The sequence below is a fragment of the Engystomops pustulosus genome, chromosome 3, assembly GCF_040894005.1.
Source record: "Engystomops pustulosus chromosome 3, aEngPut4.maternal, whole genome shotgun sequence".
NCBI lineage: Eukaryota > Metazoa > Chordata > Amphibia > Anura > Leptodactylidae > Engystomops > Engystomops pustulosus.
In genome coordinates, this window is record NC_092413.1 from 123083464 (window position 1) to 123100215 (window position 16752).

Below are 16752 nucleotides of genomic sequence, written 5' to 3' on the forward strand. Positions count from 1 at the left end.
GTTTATAGGTGTTTTATTGTGCTATATTTGAAAATGGAAGTTATAATTAGTTGCAGGTATTAATAAAACAACACATACATACATACATATGGTTTTAGCATACAGGGTCATTGCCAAATGAAAGAAATTACTAACAGGTTGCTACTACTTTAGAGCTAGGTTTTTTAAAAAGCAATATCGTATTTTGCATTGACCTTTTATTTCTTGGTGCAATTAAAGCTCAAAGCAAAGCATACTCTCTATCTTATTAAGCCACAAAGTTCAAAGGCATCTTTGAAGGCTTTTGCTTAATAGTAAAAGTGAATTTGCTCTAAGGCAGATGCAAAACTATTTCGTTTCCAGTCCTGAACTTCTGATATTTTATAAAATGCATTATATTATTTTATGATTAAAAGCTCAGCATTTAGAAAAAATTCTGTAACATGGAGGACTGCAAAACACTAACTGCATTACTTATTTTATTGTGATTGTTAGTAGTGAGGATTTTATATGCCCATATGAAATTGCAGAGGCCTTAGGCAAAGCAGCATATTTGCGTGGGTGGATTTCATTGTGTCTTGTAGACTGAAAAATAGCTTTTGTCTGGGAGATGTTACTGCTGCTACATTCTTTCACATTCCCTTAGATAGCAGGGTACATTTTGAAAATGTTTCTAAAAGTTACTCAGTGCAGACTTAGACTAGACAGTCTTAAACCGCACAAGATATATAAAAGTTTCTGATGCTGAATGATACATAAGGTATAGCTTGAGACCATCTAGTCTAACCCTGGTCAATCTATTTATTTGCTTAATAATTCAGAGTGTTCATTTTTCAAGTAATCCATGCTTACTTTTACCTGCCTCTTTTTTATGATAGTGAAAATGTCTAAGGTGGGCTTACTCTCCCTCTACCCCCTCCTGATACAACAACATCTTCTTAAGTGTTATATAGCAGTGAGATGATTAAATCTAAAGTATAAGGATATTTTGTACTGTTTGTGGCTGTCATATTATATATATATATATATATATATATATATATATACACTCACCGGCCACTTTATTAGGTATACCTGTCCAACTGCTCGTTAACACTTAATTTCTAATCAGCCAATCACAAGGCGGCAACTCAGTGCATTTAGGCATGTAGACATGGTCAAGATCTCCTGCAGTTCAAACCGAGCATCAGTATGGGGAAGAAAGGTGATTTGAGTGCCTTTGAACTTGGCATGGTTGTTGGTGCCAGAAGGGCTAGTCTGAGTATTTCAGAAACTGCTGATCTACTGGGATTTTCACGCACAACCAACTCTAGGGTTTACAGAGAATGGTCCGAAAAAAAAAAACATCCAGTGAGCGCCAGTTCTGTTGGCGGAAATGCCTTGTTTATGCCAGAGGTCAGAGGAGAATGGGCAGACTGGTTCGAGCTGATAGAAAGGCAACAGTGACTCAAATCACCATCTGTTACAACCAAGGTAGGCAGAAGAGCATCTCTGAATGCATAGTACGTCGAACTTTGAGGCAGATGGGCTACAGCAGCAGAAGACCACACCGGGTGCCACTCCTTTCAGCTAAGAACAGGAAACTGAGGCTACAATTTGCACAAGCTCATCAAAATTGGACAGTAGAAGATTGGAAAAACGTTGCCTGGTCTGATGAGTCTCGATTTCTGCTGCGACATTCGGATGGTAGGGTCAGAATTTGGCGTCAACAACATGAAAGCATGGATCCATACTGCCTTGTATCAACGGTGCAGGCTGGTGGTGGTGGTGTCATGGTGTGGGGGATATTTTCTTGGCACTCTTTGGGCCCCTTGGTACCAATTGAGCATCGTTGCAACGCCACAGCCTACCTGAGTATTGTTGCTGACCATGTCCATCCCTTTATGACCACAATGTACCCAACATCTGATGGCTACTTTCAGCAGGATAATGCGCCATGTCATAAAGCTGGAATCATCTCAGACTGGTTTCTTGAACATGACAATGAGTTCCCTGTACTCAAATGGCCTCCACAGTCACCAGATCTCAATCCAAAAGAGCAACTTTGGGATGTGGTGGAACGGGAGATTCGCATCATGGATGTGCAGTTGACAAATCTGCGGCAACTGTGTGATGCCATCATGTCATTATGGACCAAAATCTCTGAGGAATGCTTCCAGCACCTTGTTGAATCTATGCCACGAAGAATTGAGGTAGTTCTGAAGGCAAAAGGGTGTCCAACCCGTTACTAGCATGGTGTACCTATTAAAGTGGCCGGTGAGTATATATATATATATATATATATATATATATATATATATATATATATATATATATATATATAGCCATAATCTGATACACAACTGCTTATTTGAGTCCAACCTGAGAGTTTTTCCTCATTGTCCTTACAGAGATGTGTGATAATATTGCACCAGTTGTACTTTTTGCATTGCATCTTGTTAATTTTATTATTGACTGAAGGAGCAAGTGTTAACTACTGTTACACCCAGCCAGCAAGTTACGTGCTAGCTAAAGCCTAACACCCCAGGAGGTCCTATTGTGACCAAAGATTAGGAGGAAGCCTGTTTTGCAGTGTAATTATTTACAACTCTGCTAGCTCATCTCTGGGGAAAAAGAGATCAAAGAAATAGTAGACCTGTGTGTCGCTTTCCCTCTAAAAGTTAGGATGAGACAAAGGAATATCATAACTGTCCATAACTTGGACATACTTCATAATTATGGGTCCCCAGTTACAGGGGAGATTGAGATACCATCATGGCAAAAGCCTAGCTGCATGGGAACCCAGCCAAATGCAGAACACCCCTAATGTTAGGCCTAGACACCCCAAGTTTGTTATGTGGTGAAAGGTAGCAAGGTACCCTGGTGATTGGAAGCAATGGCATGGTTTTGCCATCTTCCAATGAAAAGTTCTGGGATTTTAATAAAACGCCAGACTCAGCACGTACCTCACTGGAGGGAAGCGAAGGAAGCAGACCTCCCCTTCACACTGACATCACAGCCAGGGGTGGGGGTGGGGGTTTAAATTAGTTAATCTGCAAAAAGGCTTTGTTCAGTTCTGAGGACTCTATCCATTAGAAGGCTGACCAGAAATCTATGCTGTGTCCTCCAGCCAAGATGCCCTTCTCTTTCCAATAATAAGGGTATATTGTTTCATTTATCCCATAACTGTTTGTATGTATTGTATGTATACATTGTTTGTAACTTCTTTTTCTTTTATTTTAATCTGACAAGTTTATGTTTTCAGTGTATTGTAATTTTTAAGCATATTAAAGTGTTAACTTTATTAAGCCTCTGCTTGTAGCCTTAACCCCTTAAGGACGGAGGGTTTTTCGGCTAATTTCTCGCTCTCCAACTTCAAAAATCCATAACTTTTTCATTTTTACGTGTACAGACCTGTGTGAGGGCTTATTTTGTGCGTAACAAATTTTACTTTCCCGTAATTTTCTAATTTATTTTAACATGCCGTGTACTGCGAAGCTGAAAAAAAATTCCAAATGTGGAAAAATTGAAAAAAAAACGCACGTGCGTCACGTTCTTGTGGGCTCAGTTTTTACGACTTTCACTCTTCGCTCCAAATAACATGCCTACTTTATTCTTTGGTTCGGTGCGATCGCGGTGATACCAAATTTATATAGGTTTTATTGTGTTTTAATACATTTTCAAAAATTAAACGAATGCGTACAAAAAAGAAAAAAAAATTTTTGCCATCTTCTGACGCTAATAACTTTTTCATACTTTGGCGCACGGAAATGTGTGAGGGGTAATTGTTTGCGAAATGAGGCGACGTTTTCATTGCTACCATTTTGAGGACTGTGCGACATTTTGATCATTTTTTATTTCATTTTTTATGTTATGTAAAAAGGTGTAAAAGTCGCATTTCGGACATTTGGGCGCCATTTCCTGCCTCGGAGGTCACCGCCGGCCGTAACCGTTTTTATATTTTGATAGATCGGGCATTTTGGGACGCGGCGATACCTAATATGTCTGTGATTTTTACTGTTTGTTATGTTTTATATCCGTTCTAGGGAAAGGGGGGTGATTTGAACTTTTAATATTTTTCTAATTTTTTTTATTTTTTAAACTTTTTTTTTCTTTTTTTTTCACTATTTTTTAGACCATCTAGGGTACATTAACCCTAGATGGTCAGATCGCTCCTACCATATACTGCAATACTACAGTATTGCAATACAGGCGGTCCCCTACTTAAGGACACCCGACTTACAGACAACCCATAGTTACAGACAGACCCCTCTGACTTCTGGTGAAGCTTTCTGAATGCTTTACTATAGTCCCAGATTGAAATAATCAGCTGTAAAGTGTCTGTAATGAAGCTTTATTGATAATTCTTGGTCCCATTGCAGCAAAAATTGTTTAAACTCTAATTGTCACTGGGGCCAAAATTTTTTTGTCTGGATGTACAATGATAAAATATACAGTTTCGACTTACATACAAATTCAACTTAAGAACAAACCTCCAGACCCTATCTTGTACGTAACCCGGGGACTGCCTGTATATGGCATTTTTGCAGGTCATACATTACAATGAGCCACTGGCTCATTGTAACGAACCTGCATAAACCATGTAGCCTCGTGTCAAAAGAAGACCCGAGGCTACCATGGTAACCGATCGCCGCCCCCCGATGACGTTCGGGGGCGTGGCGATCGAAAAAAAGATGGCGGCGCGCCGCCGTCTTTTAAACGCCGCCCGAGACTTTGCGGGCGGCGTTTAGAGGGTTAATAGCGGACCGCGGTTATTAGCGGTGGGGGTTTTGTGCAAAATGCAAAAACCCCCACCTCTGTATGAAGAGGACTCAGCCCGTGAGCCCTCTTCATACATCCCTTATACCTCTGCGCCGTAGAGCTACGGCGCAGAGCGTTAAGGGGTTAAAGAATCTAAGTTTCCAAAGGGATTATGTTACCAGGTCGTTTAACATAATATATTTATGTAGTTGTTGATTGCATGTTCTGTGTGAATCATCAGTGTGCATTGTCTGTGTGGTTGAGGTGCCTACGGCCTTCTCATTATAAGTAACCCATGGGTGGTGGCAGTGAATTTGATTTGGGTGGTTTGCATTGAGTAAATTTATCTTTACAACGTCATTTTATGGAAGTGGGCAGAGCTTAAGAGTAGGTGCACCCGTGTTTGGACTCGGCTACGATCGCACGTGTTTAACCTGTTAAATGCCGCGGTCAGTGCGACCTCGGCATTTAACTTGCCTTTTGGGGGTCTTTCCCCCACAATGACCCCCCCGCCCCGCGCGCTATTTTCGGGGGCGCCGATCGTTACTACATCATATATTCTCAAGTAAGGCATGCAGGTCTCTCTTGAACATAAAGTATCCACCATAACAACCGCCTGCGACAGGGAGTTCCATAGTCCCACTGCTTTAACAGTAATGAATCCCTGTTTATGGTGATTTTCAGCTGCAGTTGGACACCCAACTTACAGATGACACCTAGTTACAGACGGACATCTCTCCCCACTGTGACCACTGGTGAAGCTCTCTTAATGCTTCACTTTAGTCCCAGGCTAATCCCTGGCTAGTCCCAGGCCAATTATCATCTGTAAGGTGTCTGATTTGCAAAGCGTTATGGAATTTCATGGCGCTATACAAAGATTATTATTATTACATTATTATTATTATTATTATTATTATTTCCATGAGAGGATAACAATTTGAAAATCCAATTGTCACTAGGACAAATTTTTTTTTTTGTCTGGAGTTACAATTATAAAATATATCTGTTCCAACTTACATAAAAGTCAACTTAAGAGCATACCTAAGGAACCTATAAATGTTATTGTTTGAATGATGAAAAGTTATACAATGTTCCAATATACTTTCTGTATCAATTCCTCATAGTTTTCCAGATCTCTGCTTGCAGCCATTTTAAAGAAAGCTTCATTGTTTATTTCCAGTGGACAGAAATCTGACCATGGTCACACAGGTGCATGGCTCGTTATATCACAAAGCTCTGATTACTTTCTATGATACTAACGAGCTTTACACCTGTGTGACCATGGTCAGATTTTTGTCCATGGGAAGTAAGCATAGAAGATTTCTATAAAACTACAGCAAGCAGAGATCCAGAAAACCACCGGGAATTGATACAGAAAGTATATTGGAAAATTGTATAATTTTTCCAAATGCATCACTATATGTGGTAATAACTTTTAAATGCTTCAGGATATCCAAGTGATTTTGAGATTGTTTTTTCGTTACATATTTTACTTTATTATAGTTGTCAATTTTGATCAATATGCAAAGGCGTTTATTTATGAAAAAATTTGAAATGTACTAAAAATTTTGAAAAATTTAAATTGTGTTACCGTATGTTTGAAATATTCTGCCTTGCAGACAAATAGTTGAGGCATCTAAATTAATTACTATAAATAATAAAATAAATAAAAATAACAAAATAATGAAAATTATTTACCATTTATTATTATTATTATTATTATTATTATTATTATTATTATTATTATTATTATTATTATTTTAGGATGCTAATAGGTTAACAAATTTAATAATACATTTTGAAATTTTCAGGAACATTTATGTATAAAGTTTCAAAGATATTTGAAAAAGCTTATATGTTAGAAACCTCCTTAAATTCCCCCATTATTTTTTGTAAGTGTTCTTGGAAGTGATGTCCCTGATGATCAGCCATCTGTGACGACTGTTCTATAACCATGTGTTTACACAGAGTGACACTTTAACTGCATAAGGATATAGATTGTCTAAATGCCAAAATAGCTGGCTAATTATGATGAGTAATCTCGTCCTCTGTCTTCAACCACTCAAGGTAAGACAGTGAACAGTACAGCTAGACAGTCTTATACTGTGGCAGATTTATCAACATGTCTGATCGTGGTTGATAAATCTGGTGTAGTGTAAGACTACCAAATAAATGTAAATCTTGTTGAGAATCCCTGCTGCTCACCCCTCCCCTCTCCACAATGAAGCACAGTGCCTTGACATAAACATGGGAAAATATAGAGAATGCTCTATTCCCTTTACATTGTATGATACGTTGCTCCTTGTGTGTGAGCAACATACCATAGGCGTCAATGGGAACATATGTCCGGCTGCAGATTTATTGCTGGATATATGCCCCACAATGCCGGTGTGAAAAGGGCCAAAGAACATCATGAACGGCAGAAAAGAATAGATTTGTATGAGCTAACCTGGATTTATATGGATTGATCATGGAATGTTATTTTTTTTAATAACGGGAATGAATATGCAGAATCTTTTTTAACTTCAAAGTGGTGCTGGAATTGGATTTTTTTTCTTTCACGTATTGAAAGACTGTCTAGTTGTACTTTGCTCTATTAGTTGTTTTATGGCTTATTAGGAGAATCCTTAATGTCTTTTCCCTGCACCCTGTTTGGAGGTCACACCCTTTTGTCGCACTATTAATAAAATTGTCTAAAAACTTAAGCCTTCAATAAATATGGCAGAGACAGTTTTTTGGGATAAATTACAACAGAATTCTTTCAAAAAATTATTATAAATACATAAACAAATAATTTATGGTAAAACTTCTAATAAGGTGTGTGCCAAAGAGATATGCTGAATTATGCAATCCTTATTGATCTAACATACAGTTTTAGAAGGTAACACCATTTTTTATAAACCAAAGTTTATTCCAGCATATAGCTTATACTAAAATTGGGTATAATACATAAACAGATCAACATGCTTTTTTACAAGCCTTAGTCTTGCTCTACACTTAATGATAATAACTCAATGTTTTAAAAGGAACCGCCTCCATCACATGACTAGGGAGCGTGGTCTCTGCCTCCATCACCTGATGGTTAGGGGGAGGGGCCTCCGTCCCATGTGGTGGAAACCAGCTTTATCAGCACCAAACTTGACAAGATCTAAACAGAATGGATTCAAAGGGGTTGTGGTTTCCGCCTCCATCACATGAAGGCTAGGGGGCATGGCCTCCATCTCATGTGATGGTAACCAACTTTATCAGCACCAACACTTGACATAATCTAAACAGAATGGATGCAAAAAAAGCGACATGCAAAATTTGATGTACGTTTGCAATAAAGATAAGAGAATACAAAAAAGTTAATTAAATGATCAATGTCAATATGAAAAAATAGGTGGTGTAAATGGCAATATCAATACATAAATCATATTAACAAATAAGCAAAAGACACATGTATCACTCATTTATTCTGTTGTTTTTGCGTCTTTTCATACTGGTGCACCGTTTTTGTGCCATTTTTGCAATTAAACAGCAAACTAGCCATGCAGCAAAAATTACCAGGTTTCCCTCATCTATCCTACCAATCCAGATGTTTTGTTGCGCCTAATGATATTCATCACGTGCGACTTTTCATTTAGGCGCAAAAATTGGGCGCAAAAACACTCAAGCCTGAAGGTGGCGTTATCTGAGAAGTAAGCACTTAGCCCCTGTGCATAGCAGCTCATCCCTAGCAGAAGAGCTCAGCTAGACACTGCAGACACTAGTACAGATAATAAAAACACTGCAGACAGGACCCACAGACTCTTTTTACAGTTCATCACCTTCTATTTAAAAAACATTCTGCAAAATCCTCAGCTCAGAGCAGGACAGGAGAAGTTTGCAGAATTTTGCAGATACTACAGACAAGTGTCGCCCGTGTAGCAGGATGACCCCACTGGTGTCTGAAGGGGATACTGTGCAGAATTACAGGGGTTCAGCAGGAGAGCAGCACTGGGGGATCCCATCCAGGAGAAGCCCCTGCTGAAGAGGTAACTGGGTGCTGGGTGTCACACACCTGGATGCTGCTGTGAGTGTTATCTTCATTCTAGGATGTGGGAGAAGCAGAGAGGAGCTTGTAGCAGGATCACATGTAAGTGCCCTGATCTAACATTGTGCCGAAACTGTGCCAAAATTGCGCCTAAACTGTGTTAAAGTTAAGTGATAAATAAGAGGCAGGAAATTAACTTATCACAGATGGTTGTAGCTTGTGATAATTCTGGCGTAACAGTACGCCAGAATTTAGGTGCAACTACTACACTTAGGCACACAAAAGTGATACATGTGGCCCATTGTTTACCTTTTCTATCTGCATTTATCTATAGTTTAGAATGAGGTTATGTTGTAAGTTCATACCCTGGTTTTTATGGTTTTAGAGATAAATTAACCATCAACACTTCTACAGAAGCCAGCTAGCAGCACAGCCCATTGTCCTCTTTACCGAAGAAAAATGTTACCCCCTAAACTAACAATGCCTGATATGCAAATTAGCTTACTTGACTCTTTTATTCAAGATAAGACTCTCTGTTTTCTCCCAAGTTGCCAGTGACTGAAAGCTCAGTGTCTCTCCAAATCACTGCCTTGCTTTCTTGTACGTTGAGACCGTCTGCCAATATTCAACTACAGCCCTATTTATTTATAGGAAATAGTGTGTCAACTATTTTACATGTCTCTATGGAAACCGGTCACTAGCTGTATACTCTTATGGAGATATCAACAGCAATAGTATGTGTCATGCTGAGTAGAACAGTAGTGTGTCTCAAAATACAGTAGTGGAGTCCTTGTCTAGCCAGCCAATTAATGTCTACAATGCACACAAAGGGGAGATGTATAATTGCAGTTAAGTTACATTTCTGTCTTTGAAATGTCTCAAAATTGTTGCAATCCTATTTTGCGGAAATCGGTTTGATATCTGATGGATGGAGGCCCAACACCCAGCTTCCAAACTTATCAGCTGTTCAAGACATAATAAAAAGCTAAACAACTGGTTCCATGTACCTGCAGCATGTGGGGCCATCACTGCCGCCATAGGTGTCCGTTCCTCATGCGAATCTATATCTGCCGGATAGGTCGCAAAACTTCCTGGCCAACCCTTTAATACACCTTCATAACAATGGAGACTGGTTGGGATAAAATATAGAGACATTTTAATGTGTTATGTAGCATAAAATCAAATATATACATATACTAGCTGTAGATCCCAGCATTGCCTGGGATAGTAAATAACTGGATTAACTATAACAAAATAGAATCTATGTATCTCTCTCTCCCTCTCTGTCTCTCTGCCTATCTCTCTGTCTCTCACTCACTCTCCCTTACTGTCTCTCACTCACTCTCTTTGCTTGTCTCTCACTCACTCTCTCTACCTGTCTCTAATTCACTCTCCCTGCCTGTCTCTCTGCCTCTTACTCTCCCTGCCTGTCTCCATCACTATCCATGTCACCTCACATATAAGCTTCCCTATGCTCATTGCCTATAGTAACCAATCAAAGCTCAGAGCTCATATTAATGACCTGTGGCAGAATAGCAACCAATCACGGCTCCCGTTTATGGAGGTTAATAGTGTATTTTGGAAAGCGTTGGGTAAAAATTTCAATATAAAACCTAATCATAGTTCCCTGAGTCACAGAGAGTGGCTATGTTTGTAAATGCAATGGTGAGTCCTTTAGCAGACATACATACATACACACACATACACTCAGCTTTATATATGAGATGTGCTTGTTCATGCATGGGCTCTGCCTGGGCCTGAGTATAACTTTTTAGTGCCTGATTTATTTAAGGTGTATTCCAAGCTGTCGGGCAAATGCTCTGCAAATGCATTTGGCTATAATAATAATAATAATAATAATAATAATAATAATCTTTATTTATATAGCGCTATCATATTCCGTAGCGCTTTACAAATCATAGGAAACAAATACAAATGTAATGTAACAGAGCACAACATTTGTATGGAACAACAGGAGTGAGGTCCCTGCTCGCCAGAGCTTACGGTTTATGAAAATGATGGGGTAACACGAGGTAAAAGAATATTTAATGGTCAAGCCATTCTTCTTAGGGAATAGAACAAAATATAATAAATGGAATTGCTGTCGCTTGAACCACTCAGCCGTCATCTTATATACCAGGTCCAGGGTGAATGGGACTGCAGAGAAGTCTGGTGCCTGTTGGTTGCTGGATAACAGATGGGAGGACGACACAGGACGGGTTAGTAGAAGAGTTAAAACTTCCTGCAGTTAATGAGTGTTATAGGCTTGCCTAAAGTAATGGGTTTTAAGAGCACGTTTGAAACTTTGGAGGTTAGGTATTAGTCTGATAGTCCGGGGCAGAGCATTCCATAGAATTGGTGCAGCTCTAGAGAAGTCTTGGAGACGCGAGTGGGAGGTCCGCACTAGGGTAGAGGTTAATCTAAGATCACTGGCGGATCTAAGAGCACGGGTTGGGCGATAGACTGAGATAAGAGAGGAGAGGTAGGCGGGTGCAGCATTATACAGAGCTTTATGGATGAGGGTTATTATTTTAAACTGTATTCGAAAAGAGACTGGCAGCCAGTGCAGCGACTGGCATGAACTGTAGGCATACATGGTCCCCTTATCAAACGAGCTGTGTCAGGCAGAATTTTGGGTTGTTTTCATGGCTTCCACAACAAACTTGTTAACTTTGTCGCCACCCTGCTGTGTAATCCACAAAATATACTGGCAAACTTTTATCATTTACCAATATTATTTCAGCGCTTCTTGCGCATCTGTTTACATTCCCCTCAGCCGCCATATCCTAAACTTATAAGAACGCTACTACACTTGATCTTATACAAAAGGTTCTTAGAAGTGCTGTTTGGGGAGTAGCCTAGAGACAGGGGCTTGGATTGGCGAAAGCTCGCCTGGCAGCGGAGCGCCAGCTCCATCCCAAGATCCAACTAACATAGTTTTAACTGCAGCACCTTTAATCTACTACTAGTTCACTGGCTCTATACATGGTCCCCTTATCAAACGATCTGTGTCAGGCAGAATTTTGGGTTGTTTTCATGGCTTCCACATCAAACTTGTTAACTTTGTCGCCACCCTGCTGTGTAATCCACAAAATATACTGGCAAACTTTTATCATTTACCGATATTATTTGAGCGCTTCTTGCTCACCTCCTTTGGTTCCTCTCTGCCACCCATTGGTTTTAAGCCTGAGTCCATTTGGGGTATGTTGCCAAGACACTCTCTAGCCTGCCGCTGCTGCCGCTGCCTCTGCCTCTGCATGCCGTCCCCTATAGTGTCAGGGTCAATTATTGGATGTTTTAGATGCTATCTAGCTTCATTCTGTCACTCTGTCATGGCTATGCTGTTGCCCATAATTTTGGCATAATGGTGAGTTTAAGCAGCCTCAGAGGCATCCATGCATGCTGCCCCTGCTGTTTCCTGTCCATTTCCGTGGTGTTTCCATCCTTTTCTGAGGTTTCCAGGTGTTTGGCCAAGCTTCCCTGTGCAGAGCCTTGGTCCCCTTGAAAAATGCTCGAGTCTCCCATTGACTTCAATGGGGCTCGTTATACGAGACGAGCACTCGAGCATCGGGAAAAGTTCGTCTCGAATAACGAGTACCCGAGCATTTTAGTGCTCGCTCATCTCTAGTAATCACCTGGCAACATCAGAGTGAGGCACATTTACTTACCCGGTCCCTCGCAGTTCCCGAAAGTGCATTGTCCTTCCAGAATGCACTGTGCCGTAATTTACTAAGATCGCGCGCCTGATATCCTGCATGTGTCGCTTCCCCTCTCAGGTCCCCCGGAGTTCACCTTCTTCTTCATGGTACATGTAAGTGCTTGGCTTGCAAAACAATTTTGAAGTTAATTCCCGCGGTTTGTCAGAATCCGTCGGATTGTTAGACAACCCGCCCCCCGATTTCTGTCGCATAACAGCCGGCGCAAAATCCGATCGCATGCGCCAAAACCCCCTTTTATATCCCTGTCCGAGCAGTGCAAAATGCGGTATGTCCGACGAAAGTGCGGTCCGCGGGGCCCTTAGTAAATGAGTCCCAGTATGTCTACAGATGAGAAAGTGCAAAGAGATCCACTCAAAGAGGTTGCACTGTATATATAGTGTGCTGTGTGTGCAGGATCTGATTCATTAGAATTGAGTATTTATTTGTGCATTCATTCACACTTTTACACATACACAATTCTGCTGCATTCAAACTTTCAAGCACACCCAGCTCTTCTACAGAGACTTCCTCTTTGTAATTGTATTACCTGAGGCATGTGATCAGTCACATGCTTGTGACATCATTCAAGGTCCAGAAGTTGTTTTATTGCTGCCAGCAATAGTCAGGACTGATAATCTCCTGCACCTAGCTGGCTACTGATCGGAAGTGCACACCTTCCCTTGTGCCCTTCCTAACAAGATCCACTGACCCTCCACTCCTCTCCAATGTTCAGATACGGATTCCCATGGCAACCAACCCAAACAACGTCAGGCAGAGCAGCCATGTAGACAAGGTAAAAACCCTGCTATCCAGCAAATGGCTGCATATAGCGGATGAGAGTAAATAAGAGAATTGCTTATTTTAGCATAGTGCAGAGATAGGCCCCTTCCACACTCGCAAGTGCAATGCGATGAACTCGCATCACACCCGCAACACGTGCCGCCCGGATATTGTTCTCCATACTAAATATACCAGATCCTTTAAACTTTTAAAATGCTAAATTCCAGTACAAACATGACATTTTCTCCTTCCTCCCTTGCCTTTTTCCTTGGACCTCAGTTGTGTTCCACATCAGTTTATTTTTCTCCTAACTTTACATTCCTGCAGCAGAGCATCTAGGAAATGTTAAGCGATTTTCTATAAAACAGCATAATTCCCTTTCAAGGCCATTATTATATGTTTTGCTTTATTCATCAAAACATTAACCTTCAAACTGTGTCAAAGCAGAAATAGCATTGCAGAATCTCTACCAAATAACACTTAGCTTCAAAAGATTAAACTGCAACCATTATAGGCTGCTATTCAATCAAACTATTTGTTTTCTCATCCTACTGCAAGCACTAGGCGTATTATTATATTTATTATCAGGAAAGCACAAAGGGACTCTCACAAAACTCTCACAAAGAAAGTGGCTAATTCCCTACAAATTACTCAGAAATAAATGTTGAAACATTAGCATATGGTGAAAAATAACCTGAACTTTTAATCATTCCACTAATAATTCTTCTATCTATTCTACATAGCATTGAAAGCAAGTATTCAGTTTTGTAATTGGTTAATTTTAAAAACTTTTTTTGATAACTTCTCACATGGCCCAGCACCCTTTCATCCAGGAAAGTGCTAGGGCATGCTGCTACAGGGACAGTGAAGGATAGAGCTGTAATATTATCACAATTAATCTTTTCAGGGTGATAGAGAGAAGTCTGTGAGGGACAGAGAGCATAATAATCCCTTTTCAAGGCGGTGTAAAGAACTGCATCTTGCTATTCATTGGCTACTATAGTGCAGTGCCAGTCTGAGTAGAAGTTGCATCCCACAACTGTTCTGTTTGCATCATGCTTTCTGATGCAAATCTTATACAAATCACTGGTCAGACCACACTTGGAAGATTGTTTTCAGTTTTGGGCACCAGTGTATAAAAAGGACTTAGTAGAACTCAAATGGGTACAGAGAAGAGCAACCAAGATTATAAGGGAATTGGGGTGATCAGAATACAATGGCAGATTACAAAATTTGGGATTTTTCAGTTTAGAAAAAAGATGGTTGAAAAAAATGTACAAATACCTGAATTAGCAGTACCAGGATCTCTCCAAAAAGCTTTTTAGACCTAGGCCTGTGACCAGGACAAGGGGGCATCCTCTACGCCTAGGGGAGAGGCGATTCTACCATCACCATAGACAAAGGTCAAAGGTCCATTACAGTAAGAGCAGTGAGACTATGGAAGTCTCTGCCCCAGGGGGTTGTTATGGCGAACTCTATGTACATGTTCAAGAGAGGCCTGGATGCCTTACTGGAGAGAAAAAATATCACAGGTTATGGGAAAAAAACATTTGTTTAATTCTTAACAGTTGGACTTGATGGACTGGCTTGTTTTTTTTAGGCTTATCTACTTTGATCGTACATACATTGCAGTTTTATAGTACCAATATTTGTATCTTATGTAACTGTATTATATAGTACAAGCGGTCATACTATTTGCATCATACAAACATTTCAGCTTTATAGTACCAGTGTTATTAATATCTGCATCATACTGTATTGTGTTACAGTACCAGTGTTAGTTCTATTTGCAATTTCAGAATCATACAGCAACATTTTAAAGGAGCAATGTTGGTACTATTTGCAGTTCCAAGATAATTTTCACTGAAAATAAACCATAAACATGTTCAATCTCAACTGTTTATTTTGGTATAATTCACTAAAGGGTAAGTTGAGAGTTAAAAAATAACAATAATTTTTTTTTTATTAAAAAAAAGAGTTTGACACAATACTGAACCTTTTCCCAAAAAATGTAAATGTACACACACTAATAAACAAACACACTTGTCTGACTACCCTTTGATATAACATAGGTTACATCATGATTAGAGATGAGCGAACATGCTCGTCCGAGCTTGATGCTCGTTCGAGCATTAGCGTACTCGAAACTGCTCGTTGCTCGGACGAATACTTCGCCCGCTCGAGAAAATGTCAGCTCCCGCCGTTTTGCTTTTTGGCGGCCAGAAACAGAGCCAATCACAAGCCAGGAGACTCTGCACTCCACCCAGCATGACGTGGTACCCTTACACGTCGATAGCAGTGGTTGGCTGGCCAGATCAGGTGACCCTGGGATAGACTAGCCGCTGCCCGCGCTGCTTGGATCATTCTGTGTCTGGATGCCGCTAGGGAGAGAGCTGCTGCTGGTCAGGGAAAGCGTTAGGGTGTTCTATTAGCTTACTGTTAGGCAGGAGTGATTCTCCAAGAACCCAACAGCCCTTCTTAGGGCTACAATAACGTTCTACTTTTTTTTTTTTTTATTTGCATCTAGTACCATTTTGTGAGGAATTAGCAGGGGGACTTGCTACCGTTGTGTTTAGCTCTTAGTGGCACACATATCCACCTCAAACACCAAAGTGGGAAAATTTAGTAGGGGTTGGATTTCAATTAGGCACAGTCTGCCATTTTTCCTTTTTTATTTTACGTTTATTTTGTTTAATAACTCAGTGTCATCTCATCTGGCATAGTAGTGTGCTTTCATACTTGGCTAGAAAATAGCCATAGGAGAATCCAAACGGCTTACGCCTACAGTAGCGTTATATATTTGATTTCTGGTTGATCTGCTGGTGGCTGTACTTGCTGCAGTGCATCTACTAGCCAATTGTGAGCAATTTGTAGTGAGACTTGCGACCGCTGTGTTTTGCGCTTAGTGACGCACATATCCATTGCAAAGACCGAAGTGGGAAAATTTAGTAGGGGTTGGATTTCAATTAGGCACAGTCTGCCATTTGTCCTTTTTTATTTTACGTTTATTTTGTTTAATAACTCAGCGTCATCTCATCTGGCATAGTAGTGTGCTTTCATACTTGGCTAGAAAATAGCCATAGCAATAGGATAGCATTGTTTGGTTTTAAAAACTCAAAAACACAAAAAAAAAAAAAAACACAAAAAAAAGTTAAAAAAAAAGTAAAGCTATAACTCTCATTTTAAAAATGTTTAACCCGAGGGCTAGGGGTAGAGGACGAGGGCGGGGACGTGGGCGTCCAACTACTGCAGGGGTCAGAGGCCGTGGTCCTGGCCGGGGTGAGACACCACCTGCTTATGAGGGAGCAGGGGAACGCCGCAGAGCTACACTCCCTAGGTTCATGTCTGAAGTTACTGGGACTCGTGGTAGAGCACTGTTGAGGCCAGAACAGTGCGAACAGGTGATGTCGTGGATTGCTGACAATGCTTCGATCAATTTGTCCACCAGTCAGTCTTCCACGCAGTCCACCCATGTCACCGAAATCGCCACTCCTCCAGCTCCTGCACCTCAGCCCCCCCAGTCTGCCCCCTCCCAGGAAA

At 40.5% G+C, this 16752-nt stretch overlaps 1 long non-coding RNA gene across 1 annotated transcript in view; it reads right to left on the bottom strand.

The window, feature by feature from the left end:
* Nucleotides 1–14708, bottom strand: part of LOC140121869 (uncharacterized) — a 121250-nt gene extending 106542 nt beyond the window's left edge. Inside the window, exons 1-2 of the long non-coding RNA XR_011854212.1 lie at nucleotides 14497–14708; nucleotides 9742–9863 (exon numbers count right to left, since the gene is read on the bottom strand). This is a non-coding gene — a long non-coding RNA (uncharacterized lncRNA). The remainder of the gene's footprint in view (nucleotides 1–9741; nucleotides 9864–14496) is intronic.
* Nucleotides 14709–16752: the final 2044 nt, after the last annotated feature.